Below are 14,678 nucleotides of genomic sequence, written 5' to 3'. Positions count from 1 at the left end.
TCTTTTACGCAGTCTGGAACATTAAAAACACACAAACTCATCCACACTGGAGGGAGACCGTTCAGCTGTGACGAGTGTGGAAAGTGTTTTACGCAGTCTGGACACTTAAAAATACACAAACTCATCCACACTGGAGAGAGACCGTTCAGCTGTGGAGACTGTGGAGAGTCTTTTAATGAGTCTGGAAGCTTAAAAAAACACCAACTAATCCACACTGGAGAGAGACCGTTCAGCTGTGACGAGTGTGGAAAGTCTTTTACCCAGTCTGGAAGCTTAAAAACACACCAACTCATCCACAGTGGAAAGAGACCGTTCAGCTGTGGAGACTGTGGAAAGTCTTTTACCCAGTCTGGAACATTAAAAACACACAAACTCATCCACACTGGAGAGAGACCGTTCAGCTGTGACGAGTGTGGAAAGTCTTTTATCCACTCTGGAAGCTTAAAAACACACCAACTCATCCACAGTGGAGAGAGACCGTTCAGCTGTGATGAGTGTGGAAAATCTTTTATCCACTCTGGAAGCTTAAAAACACACCAACTCATCCACAGTGGAGAGAGACCGTTCAGCTGTGACGAGTGTGGAAAGTCTTTTACGCACATTTCAAACTTAAAATCACATCAACTCATCCACAGTGGAGTTAAAGCGTACACCTGTGATCAGTGTGGCAGAGCTTTTACTCACAGTTACAGCTTACAGAGTCATCTAGTTACCCACTCTGGAATTAAGGCGTACAGCTGTGACGTCTGTGGAAAAACTTTCAGCCAGATAGGGAGCCGAAATACACACCTACGCATTCACACCAGACATGATGTGTACAGCTGTGATCAGTGTGGTAAACAGTTTACCACAAACACAGAGTTACGACATCACATGTTTACCCACACTGAGGAACGACCTTATAAATGTGACCTGTGTGAGAAGACTTTTAAATCTCCACGTTACCTGAGACGACACCAACAGATCCACACCAGAAAGACTCTACAAGTGCAGTTACTGTGAGGTATGTATTTATATTTTTATCTTGTCAGCCCGACTGTTTGAAACAACTCTGCTCATCAAAGTGTGTTAGCATGTTAGCAATTCTACTGCATGGAAAGGCAGCTCTGAAGGAAAAAGATGGCGGCGCGCACGGGTGCAGCGGCTCTTAGCTCTCCAGTTTGGTGCTCGTTTTTACTTTTACTGTGTGTATTTTTAAATGTTTGCAACGCCGCCATCTCTTACAGTCGCCAGAACCTAATTGACCTAGGTTTCAAATATAGTTTGTCTGTTTCTGGCGATTATCAGCGAACACACAACATCCTGGAAGAGATAGCGAGACCGCCAGGGTCACCGTGGATGGTCTGCCCGCCCAGCAAGCGTAGGAGGCGACGGAGGGAGAGAAAGCAGAAGAGGGGATGCCGGTCGGGCTCAGATGCTAGGCTACGCAAACAACCACACCGGCCAGCACTTCCGAGCCTTTTCGTATCGAACGCCAGATCCATCACCCACAAATTGGACGAATTGGAGCTACAGATAGCCACCACGAGCTTTGCACGCAACTGCAGCATTACTCTTATTACGGAGTCGTGGCTTCACCCGCTGATTCCCGACGCTGCAGTCGAGTTAGCAGGCCGCACACTACACAGGCACGACAGAACCAGCAACTCAGGTAAAAGCAGAGGAGGGGGGCTATGTGTTTACGTGCATAACGAGTGGTGTTGTAACAGCAGGATCATTCACACACACTGTTCTCCTGATTTGGAAGTTCTGGCAGTCTCGTGCAGACCTTTTTATATCCCGAGGGAGTTTACTGTAGTGATTGTGATAGCTGTTTACATACCGCCGGATGCTAACGTTGGCACGGCTCTCAGCCTCTTGCTTAACACCATCAACAAACAACAGCTTGCCCACCCCGATGGGGTTTTTATTGTCGCCGGCGACTTTAACAAAGCGTGCCTAAAGACTGTGCTTCCTAAATTTGTCCAGTTTGTGGACTTTGCTACGAGAGGTGAACACACTTTGGACCGTGTCTATTCAAACATCAGGCATGCTTTCAGAGCGACACCCCTCCCCCACCTGGCTGGATCTGACCACCTCTGCATGTCCCTCACCCCCACCTACACTCCCCTGCTGAGAAAAACAAAGCCCCAGACAAAGACAATAAAAACCTGTCCTGAAGGAGCCCTCTCTCAACTGCAGGACTGCTTCTCATCTACTGTATGGGATTTATTCTCCAGCCACAACCTCCAGGAGTACACGGACACTGTACTCTCCTACATCAGGAACTGTGTTGATAATGTCACCGTCAACAAAAGGGTCAGGGTGTTTCCAAACCAAAAACCCTGGATGAACAGCGAAGTGCAATCCCTCCTAAAAAGCCGCAACACTGCCTTCAAGTCAGGGAACAGGGCTGCGTACAGGGCGGCCAGGGCAGACCTGAGTAGAGGCATCAGGAAAGCTAAGGCTGCCTATAGAAGGAGGATTGAAGATCACTTTGCTGACAACGACCCCAGAAAAATGTGGCAGGGGATCAATCACATTACCAACTACAGAAGCAATAACCAGGCAACAGCTAGGACTGATGCCTCGCTGGCTGAGGATCTAAATCGTTTCTTCGCCCGCTTTGAGACGACCAGGCCCTCAGCTGTCACACCACTTCCACCCGCCCCCAGCACCGGCACACTAACACTTAGGGAACATCAAGTGAGGTGTGTTCTAAGGTCAGTGAATCCCAGGAAGGCGGCAGGTCCTGATGGAATACATGGAAAGGTTCTCAGAGCATGTGCTGACGAACTGACCAGAGTCTTCACTAAAATCTTCAACCTTTCCTTGTCATTAAACACCGTCCCGCCCTGCCTCAAAACCTCCACCATCATCCCCATCGCCAAGAAGACAGCTGTGGACAGCCCAAATGACTACAGGCCTGTTGCACTTACGCCTGTAGTGATGAAGTGCTTTGAGAGACTGATCTGTCAGCACATCAGGGCCAGTCTGCCTCCCACTTTGGACCCCCACCAATTTGCCTACAGGACTAATCGATCCACCGAGGACGCTATCACCATAGCGCTCCACACTGCGCTGAGTCACCTGGAGCACAGAGGAAGCTATGTAAGAATGCTCTTTCTGGACTTCAGCTCAGCATTCAATCATATCATCCCGGAGATCCTGGTCCAGAAACTGTCTCACCTGGGACTCTCCACCCCCATCTGCCTCTGGATCAAGGACTTCCTGACAAACAGACCTCAGTCTGTCAGACTCGGCCCCCACCTGTCCAGCACCATCACACTCAGCACCGGGTCTCCACAAGGATGTGTTCTGAGTCCCCTCCTGTTTACGCTCTACACATCCGACTGCTCCCCTACCCATCTCTCAAACACCATCATAAAGTTTGCGGATGACACCACTGTGGTTGGACTCATCTCAAGGGGGGATGAGTCGGACTACAGAGATGAGGTCAACAGACTGACTGAGTGGTGTTCAGTTAACAACCTCCAACTGAACACCACAAAAACTAAAGAACTCATCTTGGACTTTAGGAAGGGAAGAGCAGACCCGGCCCCACTTTACATTCACGGGAACTGTGTGGAGAGGGTACACTCCATGAGGTTTCTGGGCGTGCAGATCTCTGATGATCTCTCCTGGACTGCAAATACCACGGCGGTGGTAAAAAAGGCCCAGCAGCGTCTCCACTTTCTGAGAGTGCTCAGGAGGAACAACCTGGAGGAGAGGCTGCTGGTGACATTCTACAGAGCCACCATAGAGAGCATCCTAACGTACGGCATAACAACATGGTATGCAGGGTGCTCAGCTGCAGACAGGAAAGCACTGCAGAGGGTCATCAACACAGCCCAGAAGATCACTGGCTGCTCTCTGCACAGCCTGGAGGTCATTGCAAACTCTCGGTACCTCAGCAGAGCTGGCAATATCATCAAGGACCATTCTCACCCCAGCAATCAACTGTTTGAACTATTACCGTCAGGCAGACGGTACAGGTCACATAAAACCAGAACAAACAGATTCAGGGATAGCTTCTTTCCCAGAGCTATCACCATTGCAAATAAGCACAAAAACAATTGAACCTGCTTAGCCATACCATACTGTCACTGTCATTATATTATGCTGCTATTCATACTGTCATACTGTCATTATATTAATGCTGCTATCCTGTAAATATCATACTTACTTTTGTTTGAGTACTTATGTTTGTTTTATTGTACCTTTTATATCTTACTATTTTTTATTTATTATATTTATTATTGCATTTTGCACCAAGGGAGTGGCACTCCAATTTCGTTGTACCCTGTACAATGACAATAAAGGCTATTCTATTCTGAAAGATTACTCAGACTCTAATCACAGGTTTTTAGGGATAGTGTTTGAGAATTGTGTTATTGTTATTGTAGCATTAAACTAGTATTACTTTAATGGTTTTACTCTTATCGTTTTTATAGCACATTAAATTGAGCTGAGTGTGATAATGTAAACAGTAAAATGTAATTGGACTTTGGCAGAGATGCTCTTTATTTCAGGTGATGTTCAGGATAAAAATGTTAAGGACTGACTTACACTGTCTTTGTGTTTTTGTTTAGAAGCAGAGCGACACAGATGGATCAAGTTCTCAACCCTGTCATCGCTGTGGGAAAGACTTTTGTTGTGACCTTTGTGGAAAGACTTTAAGTCATTGAAGGACTCTGAAAATACATCAACGTAGACACACTGGAGACAAAATGAACTACTGTAAAGAATGCGGGAGAGGCTTCACCACTTCAAAGGACTTCAAACAATATGAACTCCTTCACAGTGGCGTTAAAAAGCATGTCTGCGATCAGTGTGGGTCATCCTTCATCAGTGCACGTCAGCTTGAAAAGCATAAACGAGTCCACACATGAGCGAAACCATACAAGTGCAGACACTGTGACAAAACCTTTTCACAATCATGTGATCATACTAAGCATGAACGCAGACACATGAAAGAGAACTTCATCTGTGAAAGAGTTTGAGTAATCTCAGTTCATACTCCACTCAGAAACGATTCCATGTTACAAATAAACTGTTACGTCTTGATTCCTGCTTTTACGTTAATCTTGTAAACAGTACATTTGCATAACGACTGAAACCGGCCCAATGAATGAACAATGGGCTGTGAGGTCAATTTCTTCATCATTAATATGCAAATTCTTATGAGCATTGATCAACAACCACTGGTCAATGGCCATGAGTACCATTCACAGAGTAACAATTTGCATAATGATTATGAAGTTTACTATTACCAGTGTTCAAAAACATTTACTAAATTATCTTCTCTGTGCAAACATCAGCGTGATGCAGGACTGAAATCATTGCCATCTCTGGATCACAGTGAATCTGCAGAGACAGAAAGATCCTCTTCTGGTTTCAGGGTCAGACTTAAACCCTTGAGATCAGGCTCCACAGAGTTCAGGTGGAGTCTTCTGTAAAGATCTGATGAGGCAGCTATGAATGAAAATGTGCCTCTTGTTACATTGTAAGCTTTCTAAACTGTTCTACTGTAGTGTTTGTGTTGAGCGGTTCGCTTTGTTCCAGCAGTTTGATTAAGAAATCTGTTTCCTGTTATATTTTTATTGAATGCATTGATCCATGTGTTCTGCAGGTTTTTTTTCAGCTTGTTTGTGTAATGAAATCCTGCAACAATTAAACCAAAATTTTATATGTTAAATAAAGAAATGGTTTACTGACAAAGAGTTTGAGCCGTGATGTCATTTCCTGTATATCAGAGCAACACCTGAAGTGACCAGTGTTTAAAGTCAGTCAAATTTTGTGTCAGCGATGCTTCACTACGTTATCTGCTAACTGTTAGGGTGTAGAAGGACGAAACTCCCAGGGTGACCAGTGGCAGGAGCTTCCTGATGCAGAGAGTTGAGTGTGGGGGATATAAAAGAGAAGCTGAGGCATCCCAAGGTTAAAGCTGGCATAACTGAACTCTAATGTTTGATGTGTGTTTTGGCTCTCCTGCACACAGCAATTAATAGCTTGAACACAGCAGAGCTTGATATAAAGACCTGGGTGACAACTAACTTTATGCTGCTGATTATACTTGGCCCTAAAATACCTAGAAATATGGTATCTAACCAGATACTTGCTCTGGATGGCATTACCTTGGCCTCCAGTAACACCTTGGAGTAATATTTGACCAGGACATTAAACAAATATTTAGGGCTGTGTGATGAACCAAGTTGAAAAAGCAGAAGGAGTCACAAGAATTATTAGAAAAACAAAGTTTTCATTCATTTAACCCAAATATTATATTTACAAAAGTAATTAATGTTAAGCTCATAAAAAATGTCAAAGAAACAAAACTGAACTCAGGCAAAGAACTGCAAACTTAACAAACCAAATGAGTGCACAAAGAAATATAACTGACCTAAACAAACATAACTGACCTAAACATGAAATGGCACAGAAGGGTAAATATATTGTCTGATCAGACCACTATGACACACAAGGAGTTTTTCCTTTCCAGTCGCCTTTCTCACTCACCATGTGTTTGAATCATATCTGTTATTAACCTCTGTCTCTCTTCCACAGCATGTCTTTATCCTGTTTTCCTTCTCTCACCCCAACCGGTCGCAGCAGATGGCCCCGCCCCTCCCTGAGCCTGGTTCTGCCGGAGGTTTCTTCCTGTTAAAAGGGAGTTTTTCCTTCTCACTGTCGCCAAAGTGCTTGCTCATAGGGGGTCATATGATTATTGGGTTTTTCTCTGTATCTACTGTACAATATAAAGCACCTTGAGGCTATTTTTCTTGTGATTTGGCGCTATATAGATACAATTGAATTGAATTGAATTTGTTCTTTAGTATCTCTAAAGGGTTAAACTGCTTCCTCACATCTGCTTCATCTTCAATATGAAGGGTTGTAGTGGGAGAAGGTGGTGTGAAATCCTCATAGGTTTGAAGTGAGGAGGTTGCTCCTGTGGGTGAAGTCTTTCATAGCATCTGTTGTGGGGGGAGTGGGGAAGGTGGGGGGATGGGGTTGCTGTAGCTCAGGAGGTAGAGCAGGTCACCTACTGATCGCAAGGTTGGAGGTTCGATCCCAGGCTCCTCCAGTCTGCATGCCAAGTATCCTTGGGCAAGATACTAACCCCAAGTTGCTCTCCGATGCATCCATCAGAGTATGAATGTGTGTGAGTGTAGTTAGAAAGCACTCAGTATAGAGGTATTGCTTGTGAGAATGGGTGTGACTGGGTGAATGTGGCGTGTTGTATAGAGTGCTTTGATACTCCGGGAGAGTAGAAAAGCACTATATAAGAATCAGACCATTTACCATTACCATGAGTGACCAAAGTGTCTCTATTGTTGGGGAATTCTCTATTGAGTTGTGAAAGCTGCTTGATGTCTCATCAAACCGGCAGTAAAAGTCGTTGAGGGCGTTGGCCAACAGTGGAGTGGGGCTGTGTGCTTCCTGTAGTAAAAATCTGGCATTTAAAGATGAATGGGAAAGACTCGCTCACAGCTGACTAATGAATATTTGCATGCATGCTTAAGAACTGCATTGACCCCATTTCACCCAAGCTTTAAAATTCTGCCTGCAAATATCAGAGGTGTAGTCATCTGTGTCCATATTTTCTCCAGCATACGGGGGATTCCCATCATAATAAATCTTTTGGTAAGAGGTGATAAAGAACCTAATCAAAATTTTCCATCCAAATTCCCTCCATCTTTGTGAGGTAGTGCATTTCCATTGTTCTTTCCATATTTGAGTCCATTCATCCTGTGTTATGCACACTCCTCCCTCCTTCTCCCATAATATCTTATTTGTAAAAAATGTATACAAACAGGAAATGTGTTTTTTGTTGACGTCACCACTAGGGATGCACCGATATCGATACCGGTATCAGGTATCGGCATCGATACCACATTTTCTAAAATACTCGTTAAAAGTCCCCCGATACCGGGGACCGATACCACGGTCTGAGACCTGTCTATGTTTGAGCGCCATGTAAGGGGTTAATCACAGGCGCCGAGTGCCCGCCCCCAGGCCCCGGCTGCAGCTCGGAGCTGGGAGAAGGCGAGACAAGTGAGCCGTGTGGAACTATTTCAAAGTAAACGAAGACGTGAAAACAAAGGCGGACTGCATATAGTGCTCAGCTCAGCAAACAGTTATCCTTTGTCCTCCCTGGTGAACATGATGTGAGGAATCTTAGTACTCTAAAGTGTTATCCCAGTTACATTTTAATCTTTTTGTTCACCAGGGAAATAGTAGTATTTGTTAGTAATCCTTGAATATAACAGAGATTTCTGCAACTTTATATTACAACTTATAGAGCAGCAAAATGTAATCTTATATTTTAAACACTGACAGGATCTTCAAGTCAGTGCAGTACTTCTTGTGTTTAATAACCACCAACCATCTACAACTACAGACATAAGTAATTAGAGTTTAATTATCAAAAGACGAACAAATTAAAAAAAAAATTGAAGTTGGACCTGGGGCTTAGCTGCACTTCTATGTAATAGCAATTTCAGCCACAAGGTGGAGCAGTGAGTCAGAGTAACCTTTATCTAATCAAGGAAAGAGTGCATTCTTATTTACAGTGACAGAAAAACAAAAGCACTATATAAATACACATTAGTTACTTACAGTGAGAAATTATTCACAAGAAATGACGGCTGCCACTTTCCCCAAATTCAGACCATGCAATCCTCAAAGAAGGTGCAACAAACCATAGAGATGCATGTCAGACTTACCAGGCCTTGTTTAGCACATTAAATATTAAAGTTCTCTAGCATATCGAGATTATCTTTACACAGCATAATATAATCCATATGTACGGGGTACGACCCCCCTCTTGGTTGTGGCGTGTGGATATTTCTTTAAGACACTAGTAAGTATGTGCGATATCCTGACATTATGAATTGTAAATGTACAAACCGGATTCCTAAAAAGTTGGGACACTAAACAAATTGTGAATAAAAACTGAATAAAATGATGTGGAGATGGCAAATGTCAACATTTTATTCAGAATAGAACATAAATCACAAAACAAAAGTTGAAACTGAGAAAATTTATCATCTGAAGGGAAAAATATGGTGATTCAAAATGTCATGGTGTCAACAAATCCCCAAAAAGTTGGGACAAGGCCATTTTCACCACTGTGTGGCATCTCCTCTTCTTCTTACAACACTCAACAGACGTCTGGGGACCGAGGAGTCCAGTTTCTCAAGTTTAACAATAGGAATGCTCTCCCATTCGTGTCTAATACAGGCCTCTAACTGTTCAATCGTCTTGGGCCTTCTTTGTCGCACCTTCCTCTTCATGATGCGCCAAATGTTCTCTATAGGGGAAAGATCTGGACTGCAGACTGGCCATTTCAGTACCCAGGTCCTTCTCCTACGCAGCCATGATGTTGTGATTGATGCAGAATGTGGTCTGGCATTATCTTGTTGGAAAATGCAGGGTCTTCCCTGGAAGAGATGACGTCTGGATGGGAGCATATGTTGTTCTAGAACCTGAATATATTTTTCTGCATTGATGGTGCCTTTCCAGACATGCAAGCTGCAAATGCCACACACACTCATGCAACCCCATACCATCAGAGACGCAGGCTTCTGAACTGAGCGTTGATAACAACTTGTGTTGTCTTTTTCCTCTTTGGTCCGGATGACATAGCGTCCCACATTTCCAAAAAGAACTTTGAATTGTGACTCGTCTGACCACAGAACAGTCTTCCATTTTGCCACACTCCATTTGACATGATCCCTGGCCCAGTGAAAACGCCTGAGCTTGTGGATCTTGCTTAGAAATGGCTTCTTCTTTGCACTGTAGAGTTTCAGCTGGCAACGGCCGATGGCACGGTGGATTGTGTTCACTGACAATGGTTTCTGGAAGTAGCCCTGAGCCCATTCTGTGATTTCCTTTACAGTAGCATTCCTGTTTGTGGTGCAGTGTCGTTTAAGGGCCCGGAGATCACGGGCGTCCAGTATGGGTTTACACCCTTGACCCTTATGCACAGAGATTGTTCCAGATTCTCTGAATCTTCGGATGATGTTATGCACAGTTGATGATGATAACTGCAAAGTCTTTGCAATTTTTCGCTGGGTAACACCTTTCTGATATTGCTCCACTATCTTTCTGCGCAACATTGTGGAAATTGGTGATACTCTACCCATCTTGGCTTCTGAGAGACACTGCCACTCTGAGAAGCTCTTTTTATACCCAATCATGTTGCCAATTAACCTAATTGGTGTTAATGGGTCTTCCAGCTCTTCGTTATGCACAAATTTACTTTTTCCAGCCTCTTATTGCTACTTGTCCCAACTTTTTGGGGATTTGTTGACACGGTGAAATTTTGAATCAACATATTTTTCCTTTAAAATTATACATTTTCTCGGATTAAACTTTTGATCTGTCACCTACGTTCTATTCTGAATGGAATATTGAAATTTGCCATCTCCACATCATTGCATTCAGTTTTTATTCACAATTTGTTTAGTGTCCCAACTTTTTTGGAATCTGGTTTGTAGTTAATTTTGTAATATTTTTCAATTTTTCTTCCTTCATTTAATATTTCTGTCATGTTGTTTTTGTTGTTGTATTTAGTTTTTTATCTGTGTGTACTTTTTTAATCTGGATGAAAAAGTTGGATGTAGCTAGCTGTGATGTGTGGTGCATTAAATAGTTGGTGTTTATTCTACTTTTCACTTTTGGGACTTTTGGAAGTGACGTCACCTTTGGTTGCCATGGAAACAATCCGCGCATCTCTCAGAGCTCTGTGAACTTTATGATGATGACCATTAATCAAACTTCATTCACATATAGACTATAAGAAAAAATAAGCTTTCATCATCTGTTTCATTTGTAAGTGACAGTCAGTCGTAGTTCTAATGAATCAAAGGATGTTCACAGTGTTTTGTACTTATTTTAGTTTTATTTAACATTTAGTTCATGTTTCAGCTCCAGCTGTTTAAACACTGAACAACCTTAAGGTGAAAAGTATCTAACTGGGTTTTCTTCCTATATTATCTATGTTGAATTTCATTCATGTACCTGATTGATGAGCCCTTCATGTCAGTGTTGTTTTATGACAGTATTTGGATCATTTTCTCTAACCTGTGAAACTTTATGTGTGTGAGAGCTGATTCACTGATGGAGGAATTTGTGAAAGAAGAGCTGAAAGAAATGCTGACACAGGCAGAGTTGAGTCCCTTTAAACTGACACGTTAGATAATGAGGAGACATGGCATTCCAAGAAAGCTGAATATAAACCTGCAGGGGAATACTGTGTGTTGGTGGTCATGTTTCCTCATTATCACAATAGAATTTTAGATACATCCATAAGATTTAAGCTTTTTTTGGTTTGTTTTTTTTTAATCAGTTTTAAATATTGATTTAATAAAAACAGTTTTTATGTTGTCGTCACCACTGAACATTAAGGTATGACTTTTCCCTCATTTATTTAAGTGAAAGCTTCCAAATGGTTTTTTTTTTTCTCTTGGCGAAGGCAGTCACACTTTTCTCCTCCCCCTTCCCTTATCTTCCCTGCTTAGCATCTTGTGTCCTTGTCTAGTCTCGTGTATTTTCTCACTTTTTCCCTGGAACACTCTCTCACAGTCTGTTCTCTAAAACCTAAAAGACGAATTATGGATTTGATCAACTGGCCCCTGAATGCAATTGACACCCTCTTCTCAATGAGAAGCCTGGGCTCGGGTGAGCCTGACTGTAAGACATTGAAGACACCTTTTCGGAACCATGATTACAGGCTTCTTGCTGATCGGCACTGGCTTAGCCCTGGCTTATTAAAGAATAAAGAAAGCGGAAACGGCTGTTCAAATCCCCACAAGGCTGCCCGCTATGTTGATTGGAACAATGGAGCGAGCTGTGGCTTCTCAGAATGGGTTCATTCTACGCAGCACGGATGACATCTTGGAGAAGCTTGTGGCTGCTGTGAGTACTGAGACCGACAACATCTGACAACATCTCAGAGAGGCTCACGGCTGTTGTGAACACTCATGCTCTATGAGCACACTGGATAACATCTCGGTATGGATGGATGACATCGTGGAGAGGCTAACAGCTGTCCAACAGGAATGCTAGAACATCTTTGAAAGTCACATGAGCTGTTTGCACTAAAGTGAAAACCGCCATCACTTCATTTAACACAAATTTAATCCCACATGTATGAAAGAAAAACAAAACACTTTTTTGAAAAGTCTGTAACAAAACCATCAAATCTAATAAAGGTTATTTAAATGCTGCAAAAGAAGAATGGATTGGAATAAAAAAATACATATGCTAACCTTAATTACTGGGGAAAATGATGTATGATGCTCATAGTGAGTAAAAAGTAAACTGAGTGCAATTTATGGACAGAGATTCACTTTTAATGTGAATGTATAATATAATACAAATACATTAAAAAATGATCCCAAAACAGAATAAATTATTACAAAATATGAATAAAAACTATAAAAATGGAGGCACCTTTGCCTGTGGTAGAATGTATACAATGTATGAAAAAATCTTTATTGCAGACACTAATTTTACTAATTCAATAAGACTAATTTTGTGTTGTCAGATTTATGAGTTTCATGCTTTCATCGTGGTACTTGAGAGCTTGACATTTTCTCACACTGTAAAAAGTTTGAGAAACACTGATAAGTGTATGTGTGCATTTAGAAAACATTTAAAGCTGCAGTACAGAATCTTTGAAACAAGCTTAAAACATTTTTAGAATATAAACAGAGCATCTGCTTCTCTTCACAGCTCCTCACTCCTGACTTCAATACTTGAAATGTGCAATTCGCTTGTATTTTCACTTGTATTTTATTTTTATTTTTTATTCCTATTTATTCTATTTATCCCCTTCGTATAATTTATTTATATATGTCTCTGTATTTATATGTGTGTATATATAATATTCTGCTCACGCTCTGTAATTTCTGTCGATGCTGTGCTTTTGGAAACCGAATTTCCCAGAGGAACCCACCCGAGGGATTAATAAAGTTTTATCTTATCTTATCTTATCTTATCTTATCTTATCTTATCACTCCACCAGGGCTCCGTTTGGCTTTCTGATAGTGAGCAAATGCGATGTAGGTACTGCGGCAGTCATACACACAACTGGACGGTCCAAAAGTTGGCCGACCTATTACTGGCTGAGGTTTTAGTAGAGTTGTGGCTGAACCACATACGTATATATATTATTAATTTTAATCTCCCCATTACCATTGATTATTAATTGATCAATGATAATGTTATGTTGGAATGTTGAGCGTCAAAAATGTTTCAACCCAGTTTGTTTTGCAGATTCTGTAAAGCAGCTTTAACACAGGGAGAGAAAAACTTCCAGACTGTACGAGTAAAATCATTTTTTTTCTCTTTGTCAGTTTAACAGTTTCTGTTGCCTGTCACTATTCCCCTTCTGTTTTCTTACCTGGTTCTTCCTGACCTTTAACTTTCTCCCCACGTTACCCTCTTTCCTCTCTCCCTCTTTGGACTGACAATCATACACAAATAAATTGTATTCAATTAGATGAAAAATGACATTAATATGAAAAAAATATTATTAAGATCACTAACAAAGTCCTGTCTCAGTCTACTTTCAACCAAAAGGCAAATAACCAAACCACATGAACATCTAATAAAAGATATAAATATTGAAACACTGATCCAACATTATTCTTGATTGACGGATCATTTGATTTTACACTTTTACACTTTTACCTGAATGTGGCTCCTTTAGAAAAAAAAAAATCAACTTCCTAACATCCATTATGAACCTGACTCTCTCTGTACACACACACACAAACACACACAAACACACACACACACACACACGGACACCAGGAGTTATAAGGTTAATGGGCATTCAGTCAGTTACCTAGTTAGTATCCATTTCAAACAGGACAGTGGTAACAAAAGTAGCTATGGACAATTATAAGTTTTAGATTTTAAATAGGCTGTATACATTTCAATGGGAGCAACAGGACGGTCAAATATCACTGATTTTACTACAGAGCAGGACGGATTGTAGGGTAGCAAACATCGTCAGAAAACAAGTTTTCCACACTGCAGGATACCTGGTGTGATGTTCTTCAGGGCTTTTTGATATACATAATAATATACAGTACATACATAATACATAATATATATATACATAATGTAGTGAAGTAGATTTTGGGTTAGGATGTTACATGATGTCCCTAAACGCACCACTGACATCCACACCTTTCAGCCGACAATTACCTGGCTATAAGAAACAGCTGCGCTTCACTACTGAGAGAAGGCATTTGGCGGTCTTGGCAATCTAAGGTGGCTGCAGCACTAGGCAGTTGAGCTCCACATATCTCTTAAGGAAAGCTACTCAGTTGCCCTTAGAGAGTGGTAAGTGCGACTTTTGTTTATCATACTGTGGCATAGTAGGGTGGACTCTGACTACTGTTTCCCTCTCTTGTTGCAGGTGTGCATTAGACTGCTGCTGTCTTGCCAGATGCTGTTTTGTTTGTTATGCACTACTTTTATAACGTATAGTGATTTGGGATGTGGTTTTATGTAGATCTTTTATTGATTGTTTAACGTTTTATCTTTTCTTTTATTGCTTTAGTGGAGGTGCGGCCGCTTGTTTAGAGGCTAGGCACGTGAGGTGGAATCCCCTCCCTGATGCATGCGAGTGTACACACCGGGCATAGGCAGATTGCACCATTTAGAGTTTAGTGTGAGTG

The 14,678-nt window shown here is 41.8% G+C and overlaps 1 protein-coding gene and 1 long non-coding RNA gene across 2 annotated transcripts in view; one reads left to right on the top strand and one right to left on the bottom strand.

Annotated features, from left to right (window-relative positions):
- LOC109195581 (uncharacterized) overlaps positions 1-14,678 on the bottom strand; it is a 375,002-nt gene that overhangs the window by 316,420 nt on the left and 43,904 nt on the right. The window lies entirely within an intron of this gene.
- On the top strand, positions 471-5,700 carry LOC112844457 (uncharacterized). The gene is made up of 2 exons (XR_003217182.1): positions 471-1,003; positions 4,572-5,700. It is a non-coding gene; the product is annotated as an uncharacterized LOC112844457 (long non-coding RNA).

The sequence above is a fragment of the Oreochromis niloticus genome, unplaced genomic scaffold (genome assembly GCF_001858045.2).
Source record: "Oreochromis niloticus isolate F11D_XX unplaced genomic scaffold, O_niloticus_UMD_NMBU tig00000235_pilon, whole genome shotgun sequence".
Lineage (NCBI taxonomy): Eukaryota > Metazoa > Chordata > Actinopteri > Cichliformes > Cichlidae > Oreochromis > Oreochromis niloticus.
The sequence above is the reverse complement of the archived record's forward strand: the minus strand, read 5'-3'. Positions and strand labels throughout refer to the sequence as shown.